Source organism: Narcine bancroftii, chromosome 1 (assembly GCF_036971445.1).
Source record: "Narcine bancroftii isolate sNarBan1 chromosome 1, sNarBan1.hap1, whole genome shotgun sequence".
In the NCBI taxonomy this organism is placed as follows: Eukaryota; Metazoa; Chordata; class Chondrichthyes; order Torpediniformes; family Narcinidae; genus Narcine; species Narcine bancroftii.
In genome coordinates this window covers 157,553,055-157,577,858 of record NC_091469.1, presented here as the reverse complement: position 1 = coordinate 157,577,858, position 24,804 = coordinate 157,553,055, and positions in this window count along the sequence as shown.

The following is a 24,804-nucleotide window of genomic DNA, read 5'->3' as shown; positions in this document are numbered from 1 at the left end:
GCACCCAGTCCATAGCCCTCCATACCCCTCTCATCCATGCACCTCCCTAAATATTTCTTTAACGTTAAAATTGAGCCCGCGTTCACCAACTCAGCTGGCAGCTCGTTCCACACTCCCACCAATCCCTCTAACATTCCTCCCCTCCCTCTAAACCTCTCCCTATTCACTCTTAACCCATGTCCTATGGTTTGTATCTAAAGGACCGTGCCTGGAAAGCTGACACCAGCTTGAGAATTACCGTTTGAAAGCAGTCTGTAAAATCGGCACCTTTCCCAGCCGATATTGGTCACTTAGCTAACCTGAATAAAATAGAATTTTGATTTCTATTTGAGAAGAAATTCGTGTGGGGAGAAATTTTTTTTAGCTAGATCAGTGGTTTTCTTTCCACTCACAGACTACTTTAAGTAATCCCTCTGCCATAGGTGCTCTGCGATTAGTAAGGGATTGCTTAAGGTGGGATGTGGTGGAAAGAGAAAGTTTGAAAACCTCTGTTTTAATCGTCCCTCATTGACTCGTTATGTGCAGGGTTTCCGAACTCCAAAGGAAATGGGCCAATGTCAATTTTTCTCAACAAAATATTTCAGTAACAATTGGGTCCAGAGCAGTGATTCTTAACCTTCCCTTCCCACCCACATCCCACCTGAAGCAATCCCTTACTGATCACAGGGCACCGATGGCAGAGGGATGACTTAAAGTGGGATGTGAGTGAAAAGAAAAAGGTTGAGAAATACTGGCCTAAAATGACAGTTCATCAATTTCACTTTCATATCCTCATTTCATCAACGGGGAGAATAGATCAGAATTCAAAATTGGAAGTGCAGATTCAAACCATCGCAATTTCGAAAAATCCTAAGTCGGGGTAAGTAATTGTAAGTAGGGGAGCACCTTATATGTTTTCATTGCATGCAATGGAGTTTTTATGTTCCCTCCATGTCTGCGTGGGTTTTCCCTGGGGGACTCCTGTTTTCCCCATCGTTCGAAATGGGCGGGTGGGGGGGTGGTGGGGGTTAGTGTGTTTTAGATCAATTGGGTGTAATTGGCAGCACGGGCTCGTGGGCCGAAAGGGCCTGTTAACGTGTGAAATGTCTAAATTTTAAAATTTTTACGAATGTAGGACGCAGTATGGAAATGCAATTATAAAGAGAGATCAGTTAGTACAGAGTAAAGCATCTTAAGTTTACGATGTTAAAGTTATATTTAATTTTTTTCACATTTACACAGTAACCGGCACTTCCAGCCCACGGGCCCGTGCTGGCCAAACACCCCAATTGATCTACAGCCCTGCATACGTTTTGAATGGTGGGAGGGAACTGGAGCCCCCAGAGGAAACCCATGCAGATACGGGGAGAACCTGGGTCGCGGGTGCTGTAACGGTGTTGTGCTAACCGCGCCGACCATTATTTACTTCCATTTGAAACTTCGTTGAAACTCTCACCCACTGGGGAGTACATTTGTCTTCTTTTCTTTCTCTTTGGCTTGGCTTCGCGGACGAAGATTTATGGAGGGGATAAAAAGTCCACGTCAGCTGCAGGCTCGTTTGTGGCTGACAAGTCCGATGCGGGACAGGCAGACACGATTGCAACGGTTGCAAGGGAAAATTGGTTGGTTGGGGTTGGGTGTTGGGTTTTTCCTCCTTTGCCTTTTGTCAGTGAGGTGGGCTCTGCGGTCTTCTTCAAAGGAGGTTGCTGCCCGCCAAACTGTGAGGCGCCAAGATGCACGGTTTGAGGTGTTATCAGCCCACTGGCGGTGGTCAATGTGGCAGGCACCAAGAGATTTCTTTAGGCAGTCCTTGTACCTTTTCTTTGGTGCACCTCTGTCACGGTGGCCAGTGGAGAGCTCGCCATATAACACGATCTTGGGAAGGCGATGGTCCTCCATTCTGGAGACGTGACCCATCCAGCGCAGCTGGATCTTCAGCAGCGTGGACTCGATGCTGTCGACCTCTGCCATCTCGAGTACTTCGACGTTAGGGGTGTAAGCGCTCCAATGGATGTTGAGGATGGAGCGGAGACAACGCTGGTGGAAGCGTTCTAGGAGCCGTAGGTGGTGCCGGTAGAGGACAATCAAGAGAACTTTATAAGGAAGGCTGCCCAATGCAAATCTCGGAGGTGAGGAGTGGGGAAGCTAAGGTTGTTCCCCTTGGAGCCAAGAAGCCTGAGAAGATGTTATGGAGGAATTGAAGAGTACGGATGGTTTTGAGGAAAAACAAATGTGCATAGAGAGTAGGTGAAGATGGAGGGGCTGAAGATGTATTTTTGCCACCGGGTTGCTGGGACCCAGAAAGTATTTCCCAAAGGGCAGTGAAAGCAGGCTCTGCAGGAAGGTTCGAGGACCATGGACGAGTAGACTGGGGACTGACAAGAGACCTGACGCAGTGATGCGAGGTTCAAGGACGCTCACCATTCTGTTGTACCTGATGACATCGACTGCTCCTCAGGAAGAGCCAGGGGCCGTTGATTCTCCACTGACTCACTGGGAGATTGGAGACACAGAGCTCCCATGGGATTAAACAGGAAAGTCTGTAAGTGCAAGAAGTCCAGCTCTGTGATGTTGGCCTCATTACCCTGCCTGCACAGTGAGTGCCCTTTAATTTGTCCTGTCGCTGCAGAGTGCCAGGAGAACTGCCAGAACTGGGTTTAATGCAAACATTCCACCAAATGTTTCATATCTCCATAAAGTACGGTCACATTCCTTTTATGGTGTACCACATAAATCAATAATTTCCACTGAGAGTCCAAGGGTCACACTGCACAGAACAGGCCTTTCTGCTCAATCTGTGCACTCTGGGCAAGTCCCATTTACCTGCATGGAACACAGGCAGCAGGTTAGGAGTTTGTGGTCTGGGAGCCTCCATGGCACCTCTCACATTGAGCTATCCCATCTTCACATGGAAATCACAGAAGCATCTGCCCTCTGATACATTGAGTCAAGGAGGTCTAGGTGGTCGGTTGAAGGGAGAGAGGATGTCATTACACAGGACCACCTCCCCAGGTCCTTTTGCCTGGGAGGTACCTTCCCTGTGTATGTCTTGCCAGGATTCCTCCTGGGCCAGGGAATGTGCTGGTTATGGGTGACTCCTTCTGCTAGAAGACCTTCAGTTTCTAGGAGCACCAGAGGGACTCTTACCCCGACCTGGTGGCCCATGCTTCTTGTCCGACGCAGTAGGCAAGAGCCCTTTCCCTTCCTGAGTGAAAGTAAAGCTGCAAGCCAAGAGTCTAGTGTGATAGTACAGATTCTATCACCAATGTGTATATGTACAGATTGTAGTGTAGGATGACTGTGATTGTCTGAGAGTGTAGCCACACCTACTGGCAGGTCTTAAAGGATTGTTCCTAGCCAGACCAGGTCATTCTGGACTGGTCGACCTACTTGTGATATGCTCCAGTCTTTTAGTTAATAAAAGCCTTGGTTTGGATCAACAAGTCTTTGGTTCTTTTGACGCGCTTCCTGAGTGAAAGTAAAGCTGCAAGCCAAGAGTCGAGCAAGTTCCATGCCAGTTGAGCTTAGTCTAAAGCTGGTCAATGGCTGTAGGACTACTTTGACCTAATTCATCCAATGTCAGGTTGTCTGTAACTGTTGTGACACTGGGTCACCTCTCGCCTAATCTTGCTCAAAATAATTTGGCAGCAGTGGCACAGAATCTAAAGGCAAAATTCCACAGGCCCCAGATTGCTGGAATAAAAACAGAAAATCCTGGACAGGTCAGGCAGCATCTGTGGAGAGAGAGTTCAGGGTTTCAGGTCACAAACCATTCATTGGAGTTCTGTGTTTGTCCCTGTGAAATCCCTCAGCAATGAATGGGGCTGAGATTTCCCCACCTATTTCTTAGAGAGTGGTAAATGTGTGGAATTCTTTGCCACAGGAAGTCGTTGAGGCTGGTTCACTGTCAATATTTAAGTATAGGTTAGATTTGGTCCTTGTGGCTAAGGGGTATGGGGGAGAAGGCAGGAACCGGGTACTGACCAGCCATGATCATATTGAATGGCGGTGTAGGCTTGAAGGGCCAAATGGCCTACTCCTGCACCTATTTTCTATGTTTCTATGTTTCTATGAATCCATGGGCAGACTTCCTCTGAGGAGTAGGCAATACTGTTGAGTGGTGTCACGCCAACCACCTTGCACTCAACATTAGCAAAACCAAGGAGATGATTGTGGACTTTGGGAGGAAATCAGGAGAACATGACCCAGTTCTCATCGAGGGCTCAGTAATTGAGAGGGTCAAGAGCTTCAAATTCCTGGGTGTCAACATCTTCAAGGATCTGTCCTGGAGCCTCCACTTTGATGCAATCGAGAAGAAGGCTCGCCAACAGCTATACTTTGTGGGGTCTCTGAAAAGATTCGGTGTGACACTGAAGACTCTTGTAAAATTCTACAGGTGTACCATGGAGAGCAGTCTGGCTGGTTGCATCACTGTCTAGTATGGAGGCGCTCAAGGACAAAAAAATTTCCAGAGGGTTGTTAACTTGGCCTGCGACATCACAGGCACCAGAATTCACTCCATCGAGCATATCTACAAGAGGCGGTGTCTTAAGAAAGCAGCCTCTCTCCTCAAGGACCCTCCACCACCCAGACCACGCCCTCTTCACTATGCTCCCATTGGGTAAAAGGTTCAGGAGCCTGAAGATGAGTACTCAGCGGCACAAGGACAGCTTCTTCCCCTCCGCCATCAGATTTCTGAATGATCAGTGAACCGAAGACACGGCCTCACTCTCACTCTGTGCATTATTTTTATTTCTTGTTGTAAGGTGGTTTTTATGAATGCTTGTGGCTGCAAAACAATGAATTTTGCAACTTGTTCATGACAATAAATTCTGATTCTTATTCAACAGAATGGCAGAGCCCTTGAACTTCACATTACAGCATATTGTCCCTGTGTCAAATCTCCAGTCAGACTCTTCATCGCATGAAACTGCTCATAGTGGGAAACACTTTCTGGGACACACTAACTGGTTGGTAAAGATAATCCCTCAGCCGCTTCTCCTTCATTCTGCCAATGCAAGCACTTCCTCAAAGCTACCCCCTCTCTCGCTTCTCTCCTCCAAAACAAACCCAGCTTCTCCAGACCTTGACTTTGAGATTATTCGAGAAAATTCTCTCCACATTTTATCCTTGCTGAATGAATTGAACATGGTATTTCCACTTGTTTATACTTAAATACATTTATCCAAGATTCAAGATTCCTTTATTGCCAAGTAACATTACACAAAATTGCCTTCTGACAGCTGTAAGGCAGACAAAGATTATCCATTAGCGTTGCCTGGTGCCCCTTACAGTACAAGAGAAAGAGAAGCAAAAGAGAGTCCCTTCAAAGTCACTGAGCGTCTGTGGATTTGCCCCCTACCCTCCTGCAGCCTCTGCAGATGTGCAGGGTCCTGTTTGATCCATCCGGCCACCTGAGCTCCAGATCCAAACCCCCGACGTGATCAGGAAGCCTTCAGTGCCCAAGACCCCTTTGGGAGCTCCTCTTGCCCCTCAGCACCCTCTTGAATCGATGCTCCGATACTTGGTTCCCATGAGCCAGTCTCCAGCAACCCGTAGCCTGCGTGGGTCCTCTTCACTGGTCCACTGCCGTGGCCACCATCCTGGAGGCTCGCCTCCTGTGCTTCTCCTCCTCAACGGGGTGGGCGGGGTGCTCTCCCTGTTTCCGCTATCCTGCACCTGTGCCGGCCCTCTGCTCTGCCAGAGTCTGCTTGTGGTCGTTGCCGAGCATAGGTGCCGCCATCTTGGGCACAGATACTGCGGTGGCAGGATTTTAAATAATCGTTGGCTCCTTTAGCAGTCCATTTAAAGTCTATACAGAGCTGTCGGCATTATGACCAGGTGGTTCCACCCTTCGGAAGAACGCTGCATCTCCACCACCTGCTCTCCCGTGTCTGCACCCTTGACAGCGCTGCCATTACAACAGTTCCAACAGCGTGGTCGTCTTAACGGGTTTAAAAGTGTGCTATCTCCTTGAAGGATTTATGGACCTACTGAACTCACTGTTCCTGAAACCTTTTAAAACTATGTCTTTTTGTTGACAATTTAAATGAAGCAGACAATTTGGGATCAGATCTGTGCGTGGGAGTTTGAGAGTTTCTTATAATAAGTCAACGTGCAAATCCACCAAAATTCCTAGTGATTCTCTGTAGTTTCTTGCAGTCAAGAGCAGAGTGGGGCTCATACCAAGCTGTGAGACATCTGCAAAGGAAACCGTAAGGAAACTCAGAGTGTGGTGGGCCGAGGTAGCTGCAAGCAAGAACAAACTCAGGAAAAGACTGTACAACAGGCTTTATTCCAGTAAAAGTCTGAGCCTTGGTGGCTCCCCTTGTGACTGGCTCAGGAAGGGCCGGTTCAGGTCTATATTCGGGTTGGCCGGTGGAGTCAGCCCCTGAGGTGGTCTTCCTGCAGGTACAGAGATCGCTCCCTGCAGTCGGCTGGTGGTTGTATCACCAGACAGAGATAGGCTGAATTCTCCCAGGTTTCCGAGGAAGCAGATTGTCCTCAGAATCCAGAAGTGAGACACGAAAACTTCCAGACACTGTGGTTGAAGTAAAAACACAATGCTGGAGAAACTCAGCAGTGTCCTTTATATAGCAAAGATAAAAAGACATACCTGACGTTTCAGGTTTGAGCCCTTCATCAAGGCGTGGGAAAATGTCGGCAGGCGTCTGAACAAAATGGTGGGGGGATGGGGAGAGGTGTGGTCACAAAGGCAGGAGGTGATAGGTGGAGGAGGGAGGGAAGGGGCAGCAGTGATTAAGGGGAGGAGGGATGGCTGGGTGAAGGGAGGGGAGGGGGAAGAGGAGAACAGGTTAGCAGAAACCGGAAAAGTTGATTAATATCAGTTTACATTTGCTATATAAAGGACAGTGTTTGACCTGCTGAGTTTCTCCAGCTTTGTGTTTTTACTTTGACCTCAGAATCCACCCACTGTGAATATGTTGGGAGGGTGTAAAAAGAGGCTATCCTTCCCAATTTGGCTGTGGGGATAAATCACCAGTGGGTTGCATCTGTATCAAAGCCAGTCTTCCTCCCAAGGGCAGGTGCTCTGGGTGCCAGATTCTGTAGTCGGTGCGTTCACACATCAACCAGGCAGACAAGGGGTTAAGAAGCCTGGCTTGGGGTGGAGAACGGACTGACTGAACGGCTCAGTAAGAATCATAGGGAAGGATCAGATTCTTGGAGGAACACTCTGGAGGACCATGTTCGCTATTCCACTCTGCATGACGATCCAGGTTTTCTCTGCTGCAGGTAGGTTTCCATTGTGAGGCACAAACTAATCCCATTCCAGATTAAATTTGGTCAGAGCACGACACCCTTGCCCTGCATTGGAGTCCATGAATCATCTAGAAGCTCACTTATTAAACACCCTCCAGGGTTGGAGAATGACCAAGCCCCTCATTGAGCTGAGCTGGACAATTCTAATCGACCTCCGAGTTCATGGGGGTCTCCCTTTCCCCTATTTGATGTCATTTACCAGGACCATTGCTTCAAGGAGGCACACAGAATTATTGAGGACCCTTTCCATCCAGCGCACAGTGCTTTTGACCCACTATCATCTGGAAGGAGGTACAGGAGCATAGAAATCAGGACCGTCAGGCTGGGGAATAGCTTCTTCCCACAGGCTGTGAGATTGCTGAATGGTATCCTGTAACCGAGTAAACCATCCCAAAATATATTTATTTTACATTATATATTGTTGTGTATGTGTGATTATACAGTGCCTTTACAGCGCTAGAACCTGGGTTCGAATCCTGCGCTGTCGGTGAGGAATTTGTATGTTCTCCCCATGTAGGTGTAGGTTTTATCCGGGGGCTCCGCTTTCCTCCCACCCTTCAAAAACGTACCAGGATATAGGTTAATTTGGATAAGCAACCTGAACTTGAGTTCAGTGCCGAGATTTGAAAGTTGTTTGTCCTTCCAATGCCACAGTAGAGACGTGGCAGGGACCTCCAGCTGCAGGCAAACAGGGTCTCAACGCTTTTACAGAACAAGTAACCTGGCTTCAAATCTGACGGAGGAGATTTGTACTATTTCCCTGTGACCTGAGGAGTTTTGCCCGGGCACTCCTGCTTCTTTCTACCCTCCAAAATGGACGAATGTTTGGAGGTTAATTGGATACAATTTAGCAGGACGGATTTCAATGGCTGGAATCAACTTGTTTGGTATTGTACATACAAAATAAAACAGACATTAGGAGTTGACCATCCAGGACGGTGATGTCATCACTCACAATGTAACAAGAATCCTCTACCCAGATGCTCAGCTGATAAATACTTTCAAGAGAGTAGATTTTTGTATATTAAAGGGATTGAGAAATATGGGACTGGGGCAGAGGTAAAAGATCAGTGGTGAGTTTATTGAATGGGACTTTGGAACTAAGGATTATTCCTGCTTTACAACACGTTGATCTTTTATTGCAACCTGTAATTCTTCTCTTGCTCTTCTACTTACGCAGAAGAATTACAATGCGACAAATAAACGAATCATAAAATGTAAAATTTAAAACAGTGGTTCTCAACCTTTTTCTTTCCACTCACATCCCACTTTAAGTGTTCCCTGTGCCGTAGGTGCTCTGTGATTAGTGAGGGATTGTTTCGGGTGGGATGTGGGTGGAAAGAAAAAGTTTGAAAACCACTGTTTTAACCGTCCCTCATTGACTCGTTATGTGCAGGGTTTCAGAACGCCAAAGAAAATGGACCAATGACAATTTTTCTCAAGCCAAATATTTCAGTAACAATGAGGTCCAGAGCAGTGATTCTCAACCTTCCCTTCCCACCCACATCCCACCTTAAGCAATCCCTCACTGATCACAGATGGCAGAGGGATGACTTAAAGTGGAAAGAAAAAGGTTGAGAACCACTGATTTAAAACTTCAACTTGTGATTTCTTTTGCCCTTATGTCCTGTCGTTTGACAACATTCTGATAATAGAGAAGAAAAATAACATTGGCAGCCAGTTAGTGATTATACAACTTGCATAACTAAGAAGGGTGACAGGGTAGCGGTTAGCACAATGCTGTTGCAGCCCCAGCGACCAGGGTTCAAATCCAGCAATGTCTGTAAGGAGTTTGTATGATCTCCTTGTATTTGTGTGGGCCTCCTCTGAGAACTCTGATTTCGAATTTTAAAAAATTTAGACATGCAGGCCATTTCGGCCCACAAGCCCGTGCCACCCAATTTACACCCAATTACAACCCCTGGTACGTTTCGAACGGTGGGAGGAAACCGGAGCCACTGGATGAAACCCGTGCAGGCACAAGGCCAACGTACAATCTCCTTACAGACAGCGCGGGATTCGAACCCCGGTCCCAATCGCTCACGCTGCATCAGCGTTGCGCTAACTGTTGCACTGACCGGGCCGCCCCGCGTTCCAAAGACGTCCAGGGTTTGTAGGTTCTTTGTTCACTTGGGTGTATTTGGGAGATGCGGGCACATGGACTGTATGTCTAAATTTTTAAAATTCACACCGTTGAGACAGGCCATTCAGTCCAGTGCTGAATGCCACACTAATTGTATCCTATCCCATTGCAAAATCTTCTTTCCTTGAAGTACGAATCCCATTTCTCCTGAAATGAGAGACATGGATCTTGTAGATCCTGGAGTGAACAAAGGGAGGCAGAAGGATTCAGCAGGTTGGGCGGCATCCACGGAGAGAAATGGATGGTCAGTGGATTGGGTCATGTCTCCATTTTGGACAGACAATGTTTCGGGTCAGTTGGGGAAAGGAGTTCCGATCTGAAACGCTGACTGCCGTTTCTCTCCCTGGAGGTTGCCTGACCTGCTGAGTTCCTTCTAGCATCTCAATATCCCCCCTCCCCACCCAAGAGAACGATGAGTTCACTGCTTCTCGTTCTGATGGCGGTAGGTTCGAGTTTGCATCCCGTGACCTGAGCAGAAATACCTGGTGCTGCGCTGCAGGTGATCTGAAGCCAAAGAGCTGCCTGGAATTCCAAGTTGATGCAAGTGATCCCGATTCACTACTCTGCAGGGAGATGCGCCACTCTGCAGAGAGTCTGGTATGTCATCCCAAGTATGACTCGATAAACGTGGTTAAACCAAGCAAATTACCGCACAGTTAAGGCCCTTCAGCCCATCATGCTGTGCCGACCTATGTAAAAGTATTCAACAACAATCTAGTTTTCCCTCCCTCACAAATGTAACCTATTTTTCTTGCACCCATGTGCTTGTCTATTGTACCAGACTCCACCCTCGACAATGCATTCCAGACACCCTCCACTCTTTGAGATTCATTAATAGGGGGAGTCTTGTTGCAACTCTACAAATCTTTGGTGAGACCACACTAAGAGTATTGTGTTCAGTCCTGGCCACCGCATTACAGGAAGGATGTTGAAGCTATGGAGAGGGTGCAGAGGAGATTGATCAGGATGTTGCCTGGATTAGGCAACAAGACTTATGAGGCAAGTTCAGCACTGTGGTGGTCCACCAGTGGCCGACTGCAGGGGGCAACCTCTGTACCTGCAGAAGAGCATGGGGACAAGACAACACCTGCCCAGCTGTCAATCAGCAGACCTGTATGGACCAAGCCCCACCCGGTCGAGTGTCAATCACCCTCCGAGATATAAGCCTGCGCTGGCCCTTCGAGGTCACACTCTCAGAGCTCACAGCTGACAGCAGCACAGTCTCACAACTGACTCTGTGGAGTACAGTCTTTTGGTTTTGTGTGTTTGCTTCTGACCGACAGTGCACCACAATCAGAGCTGGGAGTTTTCACTTTGGAGCGAAGAAGGACGAGAGGAGTCTTTATAGAGGTCTACAAGATTCTGAGAGGTGGACAGCCAGCACCTGTTTCCCAGGGCAGGATCAGCAAACACTAGAGGACATCTGTACAAAGTGGAGGGAGGAAAGTTTAGGGGAGATGTCGGGGGTAAGTCTTTTTTACACAGAGAATTGTGGGTACCTGGAATGGCCTTGCCAGGGATGGTGGTGGAAGCTGAAACATTAGGGGCATTTAAGAAAGTCTTAGACAGGGACACGATCAAAGAAAAATAGTTACAGGGTAGGGAGGGTTTAGTACTTTTTTTTAGGAAGGGATATATGGGTTGGCACAACATCGAGGCCTATATGTGCTGTATTGTTCTATTTACCTCTGTCATTTCCACTAACCTTTTCTCCACTCACCTTAATTCTCAACCTTTTTCTTTCCACTCACATACCACTTTAAGTAATCCCTCTGCCGTAGGTTCTCTGTGATTAGTAAGGGATTGGAATGTGGGTGGAAAGAAAAGGTTTGAAAACCACTGTTTTAATCGTCCCTCATTGACTCGTTATGTGCAGGGTTTCGTAACTCCAAAGGAAATGGGCCAATGAGAATTTTTCTCAAGCAAACTATTTCAGGAATAATTGGGTCTAGAGCAGTGGTTCTCACCTTCCCTTCCCACTTACACATCATCTTAAACAATCCCTTACTAATCTGTGGTGAGTTGCAATGCAGACAAAACAAGCACGAACTTCAAAAGACTGCACTCCAGGCTTTAATTAGCTTAAAATGTGTACACAAGGTTCAGTCCCCCTTCTGGCTCCCTGTGCTCCACAAGGGCTGGCGTGAGGGGCCGGCCTCCCAGGTTACCTCTCTGCAGGTACAGTGGGTTGCTCCCTGCAGTAGGCGGGTAGGGATGCAGACAGGAACGGGCAGTCTGGTGGCTGTACCATCACATAATCACAGACCACCGATGACATAGAGATTACTTAAAGTGGCATGTGAGTGGATAGAAAAAGGTTGGGAACAGATGTCCTCTAGTATTTGCTACTGTCGGCTCAGGAAAAAGGTGCTGACTGTCCTAAGCACTTTATAATCTTGTATACCTCTATTAAGTAACCTTTCATCCTTCATCTCTACAAAGGGAAAATCCCTTAAGATTGAGTGTTGTTGCTCATTCTTTGATTCTGTTTTCACCAAAGGGCTCCTTTGTAACAGCTGGACAGTGGAGACCCCGAACAAGGTGGTGGGGAGAGAAGGGAAGTCGGCTGTTCTCTTCTGCAAGTTCACTCACCCTGCCCTGGAATATCCCGGCAACATCAGCGTCAGCTGGAGGGACGAGCGGACAGGCAAACAGCTCCTCGTCTACACAAACTATCCGTCGAGTGGCGGCTTCACCAACCTGGTGCACAGGAGTGAAGGGGGGCACTACCAACCCCTGGGGAACCCCCGGAAGATGGACGCTTCCATCCTCATCAGGCAGCTGAGAGCGTACGATGATCTCGCGCGGTATGTTTGCCTCGTGGATCTTCAGGAGTGCAGCAATCAAACATCCCAAAGCTTCGCTGAAACTCTTCTCCTGGTAGCAGGTGAGAAAAAAAAAATAGTTTGTGGACTGTTGGATACGAAGGAATATTTTAGGGGTCCACTCATTGAAACTCCACAATTAGGTGCACACCCCCATTGTGCTCCCATGGATTTGAACCCCACCCAAATCCCTATCATTGGAAATGCTTATGCTGACCAAGCCGCCTGCCTTTTAGTCTTCTCCTTCTATAACAACTCAGTGCCATGTCTTGTTTGTAGCATTGCATCTTGGGCTGTGTTATAAGTGCATGCTGCAGTGGCAATTGAGTGTTGGAGAGGATTCTTCGGGACACGATTTATGAGCATGTGGGGAATCAACGTCTTCTCAGGGATAGTCAGCATGATTTTGTGAGGGGACAGGCCATGCCCCATGAGCCCATTCGAGTTTTTTTTGAGGTGAAAAAAGAAATGGATGAAGATGTGGATTTTCGTAAGGTGCTTGACAGGGTGCCCCATGGCAGGCTCATTCAGGAAGCCAAGAAACTTGGCTTATTGGATTTGGAATTGGCAGAACAAGCCCGATGGGCCAAATGGCCGAAATTTGCTCCTAAGTTACAGACCTGATACTTTATATTTTAATTTCCCTTCTGCTTTGAATAAATTTATGGAAATTAATTACAGTCCCATCAATTTAAAATGACTCCCGGAAGCTCTGATAACACTGGACAATGAAGATTTTACTTCCTGAACACGTTTGGGTGCATTTCATGGATTTTGGGCTGTTGATCACGGAAGTCATCTTAAGATGTTCCTATCGTGTACCGATTTTTAGATAAAGCCTATTTTTGTGATTTTCTATGATATTTTAAGTCAGGTTCGTGCTACGTTCCCAGTTGTATCTTGGAATGGGCGCATGCCAGAATTGAGTACTTTCCTCATTAGTTGGCGTACCGAGGTCCGTAAGCTGGGTGGCGCATGCGCAAGACTTTGATTGGCGCATGGGAGGAGGGTTCACGTATTGGAGTTTCGGTTGGCGCATGCGCGAGATATTGAATTTGCGCCCTTAACCCTGAACCGAAGACTTGTGCATGTGCATGGGAATCAAGATGGCCATGCGCAGCCTACGGACCCCGGGACGCCGACTAACAGGGTAAGTATGAACATTTTGGCTCTTGCTCGCCCTGTATAAACAGCATAAATTTATTTTTAAAAATTTCGGTCATATGTCATATGCCCAAATGGTCGTACTTCAAGCATACGAAACCATAAAGTTCAACATGTCATTGAAAATTCATTTTCTGCATTCGTACTTGGACTTCTTCCCTGCTGATCTTGGTGCAGTCAGCGATGAACACAGTGAGAGGTTTCATCAGGGCATTGCGACCATGGAAATGTGGTATCAGGGCAATTGGGAATCCATCAACGCCGGCCGATTATTGTTAGACACTGACATGAGAGGCATCCGATGCCGAGTACAAAAGGAAAATCAGCAGAAAAGCATTTTTAGGTCAGTCGAACTAACACAACGTGTCAGCGTCATTAATGCGATTAAACCTGGTAAATTCAATAAAAGGTAATTTAATGTTTCTCCAACTTCCTACATGATACAGCAAGTCTGAAAGAACCTTTGTGTTCAGCTTGAAGCTGTTTATCATAATCCCCAATTTTCTTTCAGGAAGCAAACCCTTTGAAAAAAAAAATTGTCCTGTGTAGTTTGCTGGCACAGGGAACTGATTACAAAGTCTCAACCTCAGGGTAATTTACAGTGAAGCCAGTATGTCAGTTTTTTTGCAGTCACATCCACTGATTGCATTGTGCGGTCCCCCAGCTAAGAATATAGACGACGCTTTCCAAGTTGTAATATTTCCCAATTTCAAAACATCGTCTCAGAAATATAAGCAACAATATTCCGAATTACTATTTTATTAATCCAATAAATCACACTTCATAGATGCAGCTGTAAATAGCTTTAATTCTTTGATATAACATTTTGCATAACTTCGCATTGAGACTTACACAATGACGAGCAAAGCATACCGTATAATGATAACAATATTCTACTTTAAACCGAAATAAATATAAACAAAATAAGATGATGAACATGAAATAAGATAAATTAAGATAGTCATTTGGAATATCATTTCTTATGTTGCTGTGAGGATGAAATTGGGAAATATTAGAACTTGGAAAGTGCTGTCTATATTCTTATTCAAAGAAAAATATCTCGAGCACACGTATCTTTCATGGTTCTTCGAAGAATGAGATAAAAACCCTCCGTCCGCTCGGATATTACTTCATATGACATCATAGTAACTCTGGTAACACTACAAACACTGAAAGGAATTAACTGCAAAACAAAAACACAAGGTTTTAACCTTTACGGTGTCTACACACTCGATCGCCACTGATGACTTTAGGAGATGGACTCCAGATGTGCCGAATCCCACCACAACTGTCAGTTTCAAGGAGTAACCCATGAGGATAATGGGAGTATATTGTCATATACATGTGCAAAATGTAGAGCTGAACCGAAATTCTCGCTACTTGCTGCAGCCGTGCTGGTATTTAAATATATACGGACAAACAATAAATTAAATGACCACATTATCGTCGTGGCTATCCCTCGAGGTCGAGGATGATGGATTTCATTCCAATTATGGACTCTCAAGTGGCTTATGAGCCCATTCTTGGCTTTGAAAGATCTTCTGCAGTCAGGACAGGTTGTTCCAGATGGCAGATCGGGCTTTGGTTGTTGCTGCCTCCCTTTCCACCATTTGCTTCCCTTCTCTTCTGGTTCTGCACATCTGTTGGCATCGAAAGCTGCTGTTCCTTCTCGATTGATGGTTTGCCAGAGTTTCCTGGCATTGGTTTCCCAACGATTGAGGTCGATGTTACATTTCTTCATGCTGCATTTTAAGACGTCTTTGAATCTCTTCTATGGCCCACCTCTTTTACGCCTGCCTTCTTTAAGGTGGGAGTCGATTCCTTTTGGCAGATGTTTGTCTTCCATTTGAGCGACGTGACTGCTCCATCTTCGCTGATTCTTAATGACGTAGGCTTCAAGCAAAAGGTGATAAGTATAAAAAGATAGACAAGTATTCACAGATATAGATAGTGCGAAAAAAATGAAGTTAACAACGATAAATACACAAAATTGCTGGAGAAACTCAGCAGGTCCCGCAACATCCATGGGAGGCAAAGATATATAACTAACGATTCGGGCCTGAACTCTTCGCCAGGGAACGAGGTAGCAGTTTTTGGTCCTGGAGTAGTGTCATGACTAGTCTAATATATAAATATAATAATAATTGCCTATATCCAAGAATAATAATGTAAGTATTTTCACCACTAATAGTCTTTGTGTTATGGCAAAAACAGAGAGCAACTGAATAATGTTCATGCTTTAAACTCCTTTCAATTAAGGTGATAAGGACAGAGCATCACCGGTGATTGGGAAAAGGGGAGGTTCGGCTATACTGCTCTGCTCCTTCAACTTTCCGGGCAGGAATGTCAGCTCCATCATTATCGTCTGGATGAAGGGGAATCCACGGGAAGAGTTCACTGCCTTTAATCACACCTGTTCCCGCTCTGCGTCCCCTCCCTGCACTGCCACTGTAAATAAAGGAGGTCAATACGAGCTGGTGGGAAACCCAGAGCAGGGAAATGCCTCCATCAGGGTGACGGACCTTAGTCTGAATGACACCAGCCGCTACTTCTGTCATGTCTGGGTCCAGGATCCCGAGTGGAAAACAGTGACTCAGGATGAGACGGATCTGCAGGTTGTGGGTAAGGAAACATCTCTATTAGTAATAGCAGAAAATGCCGTACTTGAACAGAGAATTGCTGGAGGAACTCTGCATTCTGTGACGTGTCTGTCCTCAGTCTCATCCATTGTCGGGGTGAGGCCAAACGTCATCTTGAGGCACAACATATCAACGTTGATTTTTCTAATTTTAGAAACCCCCTCCCTATCGAATTCCACTCTTTCCATTTCTTCTTCACCTACTCCTGAACTTACTTTTTTCTTTCTCGCTCTCTCACGCTCTCTAACATTTCCTTCATTTCTCTTCTCAAAGGTTTCTCCCTCTGCCTGTCTCTCTCCACCCACACCTCTGGGGCCCTTCCCCAGCTTCTCTCCCCCACATATATGTAATTTTACCGATTCTACCTCCTCCTCAATAAAAGGTTCAGGCCCGAGATGGTTCACTGACCATTTCTACCCATGGGTGCTGTCTGACCTGCTGAGTTCCTCTAGCACCTCATTGTTTGCTCAACACTCCAGCATCTTCAGCTTTTGTGTTCCAGCATAACTCTTGATCCTGGATGTATAGGGAGCGCCTGGGTTACAAACGTCCAACTTACGGACAGCTCGTACTTACGAACAAGTTGTGCCCCCAATTCGTGCCTGCGCATAATGTTCCCTCATGAATGCCCCTTCCGGTATGCAAGACATCGATGGAACAAGAGTACACGATAACTTTTAATCATGATCTTTTTTTAATCTAAACCAGTGGTTCTTAACCTTTTTCTTTCCACTCACATCCCACTTTAAGTCATCCCTCTGCCATCGGTGCTCTGTGATCAGTAAGGGATTGCTTAAGGTGGCATGTGGGTGGGAAGGGAAGGTTGAGAATCACTGCTCGAGACCCAATTGTTACTGAAATATTCTGCTGAGAAAAATGGTCATTGGCCCATTTCCTTTGGAGTTATGAAACGGTGCACATGACGAGTCAATGAGGGACGATTAAAACAGTGGTTTTCAAACTTTTTCTTCTGACTCACAGACCTCCTTAAGCAATCCCTTACTAATCACAGAACAATGATGGCAGAGGGATTACTTAAAGTGGGATGTGAATGGAAAGAAAAAGGTTGAGAACGACTGATCTAAACTGTTTTAAGAACTGTTTTTTAAATTTTTTTTTACAGTACTAAGACAAACATTTGACTAACTGATGCTAAATAAAAACTGTATGTACCTGCTGTGACTTATCTACAAATTTGACTTAAAGACACATAGGAATGGATCTCGTTCATAACTCGGGACTGTCTGTACTCAGTCCTGCATGGATTTTATGTTGCTTTTTTTTCCATTAGTGTTCATATTGCATTCAGCGCCAGCACCTTTAAAACATTTAGACATGCAGCATATTAACAGACCCTTTGGCTTACGACCTTATCCCACCCAAATATCTCCAGCCCTCCCACCACCACCATTCATTTTCGGAGGGCGAGAGGAAACTGGAACACCCGGAGGAAACCCGCGCAGACATCGGGAGAATGTACAAACTTCTTACACACAGCGTCAGATTCGAACCTGGGTCGCTGGCGTGGTTAAAGCGTTGTACTAACTGCTACATTAACCGTGCCACCCCATTGGCCACCATCATTTGCTTTACTTATGCGGGTGAGTGGTAGAACCTGGGTAGGGTGATAAAATGTGGAGACAGTAGAAAAATTTGGATTACTCAGATTGGTACCAATGGGTGGCTGATGATCAGTGGCTGGAGAGCTTGTTTTCAGAAGATGATAAAACCATGACATAGGAGTGGAATTGGGCCATTCAGCCCATCAAGTCTACCCCAGCATTCCTCTTCAACCCCATTCTCCTGCTTCCTGAATGCTTCTGAGCATATCTCTCCACCATTGCTTTGAAACCTTTGCTAGTCCCTCTGCTACCTCTAGACCAGTGGTTCTCAATCTTTTCCACTCACACACCACCATACATAAACCCGTACTAACTACAAAGCACCTCTAGCACTCTGGTATGCAAGTGGGGAAAAAAGATTGAGGACCACTGCATAACCTCAAGCTCACCCACATTTTCTGTTCATTAAGCTTTAACAACATTATAAACTCACAGAATGGTTTCGATACATAAGGCCATTTGGCCCATCAAATCCAGTAAGTGCAATCCAGCACCCTGCAGCCCCACAAATAGTTTGCTTTCAGATACTTGCCTGGCTCCCTTTTGAAGGCTGAATGTGTCTCCACTGCTCATCCTGCGACATACATTCTCAACCCTGGCTTGATGTGCATGGTAAAAAATATCTTACCTATTGCCAGTCATCTTCACTCAGTTCTTGACCACCTCTGCCTGTCTACACCAATCACAATTTTAAATACTTGTACCAGATCATCAAATCTGTTCCACCTTTCAATGGCTGATAGAACTATAGACACCTAGACAACTGCAGCACAGAAACTCTTCCCTTCAGCCCTTCAAGTCTGTGCTGAACCATTTGTTTTTGTCTAGTCCCACTGACCTGTACAAAGTCCATGGCCCTCCATACTTCTCCCACCCATGTGTCTGTCCAAATTCTTCTTAAATGCTAAAATTGAGCCCACATTCACCACCTCAGCTGGCAGCTTGTTCCACACCCCCACCACTCTCTGTGTGTGAAGAAGTTCCCCTTCACATTCCCCCTAAACTTTTTCCCTTTCGATCTTAACCCGTGTCCTCTGGTTTGTATCTCACCCACCCTCAGTGGAAAAAGCCGACCTACATTTACTCTGTCTGTCCCCCTCATCATTTTAAATACCTCTTTCAAATCTCCCCTCATTCTTTTACATTCAAGGGAATAAAGTCCTAACCTGTTTAACCTTTCCCAGTAACTCAGTTCCAAAAGTCTGGGCAACATCCCAGTAAATCTTCTCTGCACTCTTTCTGTCTTATTGATCTCTTTCCTTTGGTTAGGTGACCAAAACTGCACACAATACTTCAAATTTGGCCTCACCAATGTTTTATTCAACTTTACTATAACATCCCAGCTATGAAACTCAATACTTTAATTAATGAAGGCCAATATGTCAAAAGTTCTTTTCACAACCCAACCACCTGTGACGCCACTTTCAGAGAATTATGTGCCTATATTCCCAGCTCTCTGTTCTACCGCATTCCTCAGTGGCCCACCATTCATCATGTATGTCTTTTCTTGTTTTGTCCTTCCAAAATGGTTTGTCTTTCACCTTTGTCTGCATTAAACTCCATCTGCCACTTTCCAGTCCATTTTTCTAGCTGGTCCAGATCCCTCTGTAAGCTTTGAAAACCTTCTTCACTGTCCACAACGTCTCCAATCTTGGTGTCATCTGCAAACCTGCTGATTCAATTCACCACATTATCATCCAAATCGTTGATACAGATGACAAACAACGATGGTCCCAGCACCGGTCCCTGAGGCCCACCATTAGTCACAGGCCTCCAGTCTTTTAAAAATTTTTAATTTATCGATCAAAATAAATCATAAAATCAAAGTCAAAATACAAGTAGATACTTAATATTTATCCCCTATAATTCCCCCACCCCCATCCCTAACCCCTCCCCAACCCCTCCCAACTCCCTTCTAAGCTGCCCTAAAAGAAAAGAGGAAAGAATAGGAGATCAGCTTGTGCAACAATCAACAACTATTGCCATGGTTTGGAGCAACCGTGGGAATCAAAAACTATTACAAATTCAAACCCATATATCTTACATACGGGCTCCAAACTTTAACAAAAAATGAATAATTATTACAGAGATTATACGTTATCTTTTCCAATGGGATACAAGCCCTCATTTCTGAGTGCCACCGTTGAATACTTAAATCACTTTCCTTTATCCAAGTAATTGCCAAACATTTTCTTGCCACAGCTAATGCCAATCTCAAAAAAGCGATTTGAAACTTATATAATTTTAATTCCAAACTCAGTTTTTTCATATAACCCAGTAAAAATACCATAGGATCAAGCAAAATTTTAAATTTAAATAAAACTTCTAAAAGTTCCTTAATTTTATTCCAAAAAACGTTGCACTGTTTCACATAACCAAGTAGAATGCAAAAAAGAGCCAACTTGCTTATGGCACCTAAAGCATAAATCAGAAGAAATAAACTTATATTTCCTTAAATACTCAGAAGTTAAATATAACTGATGAATAAAATTATAATGGACCAATCAATACCTTACATTCACTAATTTAGTCATACTGTCCTCACATATAGTCATCCAAACATCCTGGGATATCGATACAGACAAATCTTTTTCCCATTTTAACTTAGATTTATAAATATCCGGCTTAAGAATTTTATGCTGTAATAAGGCATGCACCTCAGATATAAATCCTCTCTTACCCCCTTCAGTAAGTAAGCTTCCAAATTTAGACTGTCGAGGCCAGGGGTCTGCCACATGTGGCTCTTTCATCCTTTTGCCGTGGCTTTGAAAAGATAATGTAAATACAGTAAATGGCTATTTTATTTAATTTTTTTTAAGTTTTATCAATGTAATAATTATTATTTTGGAGATTAAGGTGATCTTGTAACATTAAAATAAAAGACGTAATATTTTGTCGATCAAAATTTGCATCGCAGCACTGTAGTGGTTGATACCACCTATCCCTACCCGGCAAGTGACTCATTTTGAACTTTCCACCTCCGGTAAACTAACCATGGATAGATCCAAAAACAGAAACATTTCTGATGAAAATAGAACATTTACATGTGACAAAGAAGTTTGCCTGTCGGCTTACTATGTGGCGAGAAATGAGCAAAGAACCAAAAAAATCAAATGTTGAAAGATATTTCCAGAATAAACCCACAGCTTTTACTGAAAAATACCCACCTGGAGATGAAAGAAAAAGAGCAGTTTTGGAATTGCTGTGAAAAGCTGAACATACTTCAAAGAAGTGGATGAAATCTACAAATTCAAGTACTTCTGCTCGTTTTGTGGCAGCTCGGGAGATAGCCGTTCACATATGGGGAACATATAAAAGAATTGTTTATCAAGATATCAGAACATCTATTCTTGGACTTCAAAAACAAGAGTGAAATTGTTCAGAAAATCAGAGAAATGCCACTCTCTGCAAAGACTGTCAAGGACAGGACCATCAAAATGGCAGGAAATATCACCAGTCAACTAATTAGGGACATTAATTCGGCTCCAGCGTACTCAATCACCTGTGATGAATCAAAAGATCTATGTGATATTCAACAAAGAGCGCTATTATGCAGATATATGAACTCTTCTGGGCCACAGGATTATTGAGTTGATATCACTTAAAGGCCAAGCACGGGGGTGGGGGGGGGGGGGAAAGACAGCTGTGAGGTTATGTTAGATTGTTTAAAGACCAAAGAAATAAACACCACCCACTTAGTGTCAGTGGCTACTGATGGGGCACCGAGTATGACAGGAACACAGAAGGGGTTTGTGGACTTTACTTCAGAAGTCACGAGAGAGAAACAACTGCTGATGTTTCACTTCATTCTGCATCAAAAGGCATTGTGCGCTCAAATGGTTTCTCCAGAACGCACAGAAGTGATGAATCTTATAATAATAATGGCAACTCACGTGAATAGGGTGGTGAAGAAGGCTTTTAGTATGCTGGCCTTTATCAATCATTGCATGGAATATAGGAGTTGGGAGGTGATGTTGAGATTGTATAAGACGTTGGTGCGGCCTAACTGTGTGCAGTTCTGGTCGCCTAATTATAGGAAGGATATAAACAGAGTGGAGAGAGTGCAGAGAAGGTTTACCAGAATGTTACCTGGGTTTAAGCATCTAGAGTACAGGGAGAGATTGGGCAGATTAGGTCTTTATTCTTTGGAGCGTAGAAGGTTGAGAGGGGATTTGATAGAAGTATTTAAGATTATGAAAGGGATAGACAGAGTGGATGTGGATAGACTATTTCCGTCAAGAGGAGGAAAGATTAAAACAAGAGGACATGAGTTAAGAATTAAGGGGCAGAGGTTTAGAGGTAACATGAGGGGGAACTTCTTTACTCAGAGAGTGGTAGCCGTGTGGAATGATCTTCCGGGAGAAATAGTGGCGGCGGAGTCAATTGTATTATTTAAGAAAAGGTTGGACAGGTATATGGATGAGAGGAAGATGGAGGGTTATGGGCATTGTGCAGGGAGGTGGGATTAGAAAGGGGTGTTTGGTTCGGCGCGGACTAGAAGGGCCTAATGGCCTGTTTCCGTGCTGTAATTGTTATATGTTATATGTTATATGTTAAAAGGATTAAACCACTGACAGTGTTATTGATTATTGGAAGAAGTGAAAGCACATACTCTGATCTCCTGCTGCACAACAAAGTCTGGTGGCCGACCAAAGGGGAGGTGCTGAAATGGTTTGCTACGTGTCTGGAACTTGTAAAAACTTTCCTGGAAAGCAAAGGGCTCACCTTTCTGGAGTTAAAACAGCCAGATGGGCTGGAAAAGCCAATGGTGGATATGACAGCGCACCTTAACATGCTGAACAAAAGTCTTCAGGGGAAAGGAGGCACAGCCCTGCAGGTGCTGGAGGAGGTTTGGGCGTTTGAACGCGAGTGTTTGCTAGAGATGTACAGAGAGGTATGCTGTCTCACTTCCCCTCTGAGACTGAGGAAATCAACGGATGACGGCAACCTTCAGAATAAAATACAAACTTGCATTTTTTTGTTTGCTCTTTTTAATTAAAACAATTATTTATTTTTAAAAATATTCCACAAATAAGGGGTGGAGTCAAACAGGCCCTTGTTGTGTGTTTTATTTGTAACTTGTACGTGCCAGTGTCTTTTTTTTAAGAGTTCAAAAGAATTTGTTGCTTTGCACTGTTACAAACAGAAATAAAATGTCAGTCATTTTCTGTTTGTAGTCCCTTTATTTCATAAATGTAACAAATTATAGTCCTTATATGGACAGCATAAGTGTAATGAAACTAGATCTGCGGCATTTTCTTCATTTCAGGGATCAAACTGGTTTTGCGGCTCCAGATGGGTTTAATTTGTTGGGAAACAGGCCCGAATGGCTCTTTTAATGCTGGAGATTGCCAACCCCTGGTCTAGGCAATCGTAGCATATGTGGAAAATTATCTAAGAGTAAGGCTCTAACCTGATAATAAGTAAACTGGGTATTTGAAGAAATTCCATATTTATCCCTCATTCTTTGAAACTAAATAAAATACCCAGCTTTAAAACAATTTAATACCTTCCTGTTCCCACATTTTCAAAAGCTGACTATTTAATGAAAAAGAAAAATAGTTTATTCTGAAACAAAGGAGTTTTAGCCAAAATTTTACCTTCAATACCTATAATTTCATTCTTCTTAATCCATAATTCCATTAAAAGTTTCAACGCCGGTAAATATAACTCTGTAAAAGCTGAGAATTCCATTTATAAATAAAGCGATCCATTCTCTTCTCATTAATCTGAGACAATTCAATCTTGGCCCAAACCGGAGATTTGTCCACTTCAAACATTCTGTTAATAAATTTCAACTGTGCTGATTCTCATAATAATCCTGAAAATGAGGAAGTTGCAGGTCCCTCCTAAAGCATTATTTCCAAGTCAATTTCGGCAATGACACCCTCGCCATTTTACCTTTCCACAGAAAAGTCCTCACCGCAGCATTCAAATCTTTGAAGAATTTTTGGGGGGATTTCTACATGGAATAGACTGAAAAAGGTACTGTATACAGGGAAAGACATTCATTTTCACACAATTTACTCATCCTATCAACGCTATTGGTAAATCTTTCCACCGATTTTAATCATATTTAATCTTAGACAATAAAGGTAAATCATTCAATTCATATAAAATTATAAATGATTATAATGATCATCTATTATAATTCCTAAACCCTTAATTCGATCAGACCACTTAAATTTTGTAATATGTTTACAAGATGAATAGTCCACATCTGCCAAAGGCATTATTTCTCTCTTATCCCAATTAATATTATAAGCTGATAATTCACCATATTGTTCCAGTCTCGCATGCAAATTCCCAAAGATTGCATTAAATATATTGAAACATCATCTGCAAATTAATTTATTTTATAGTCGTCTGCTTTCACCTTAATACCCTTAATATTACCATCTTGTCTAATCAACTGAGCCAAAGATTCAATAACCAATCCAAATAGAGCTGGTGACAAAGGACAGCCTTGTCTAGTCGATCTAGATAATACAAAAGAAGAAGATACCTGTCCATTTGTCACAAGTCTAGCCAGTGGATTTTTATATAGAGCCTTAACCCAACCAATAAAAAGAGCCCCAAATTTAAACTTTTCTAACACTTTAAACAAAAAAAAATCCATTCTACTCTATCAAAGGCCTTTTCAGCATCTAAAGCAACTACCATAGGTTTGTCAGATTGCCTCCGAGAAATATTAATTAAAGAAATATTGTCTGCTGAATACCGATTTTTAATAGAGCCCGCCTGATCTACATGAATCAAATCTGGTAAATATTTAGCTAGTCTATTAGCTAGAACCTTGGCAACAATTTTAGAATCCACATTTAATAAAGAAATAGCTCTATAGATCCCACTTTTAATGGGTCCCTATCCTTCTTAGGAATAACCGTAATAAGCACTCTAGAAAAAGAATATGGAAAAGAGCCAGTCTCCATCGCCTGCTTCAATACATCCATCAATCTAGGAATGAACAAATACTGAAATTCTTTATAAAAGAATTTACTTCTGTAAAACTATCCTCTCCTGGAGATTTCCCACCAGGCGTTGACAGTAATGCTTCCTTCACCTCCACAACAGTAGAATAAGCATCTAAGTCTTTAATCTCTGCGTCCTTTAAAGATGGTAAAGCCAATTCAGACAAAAAGGAGTCAATT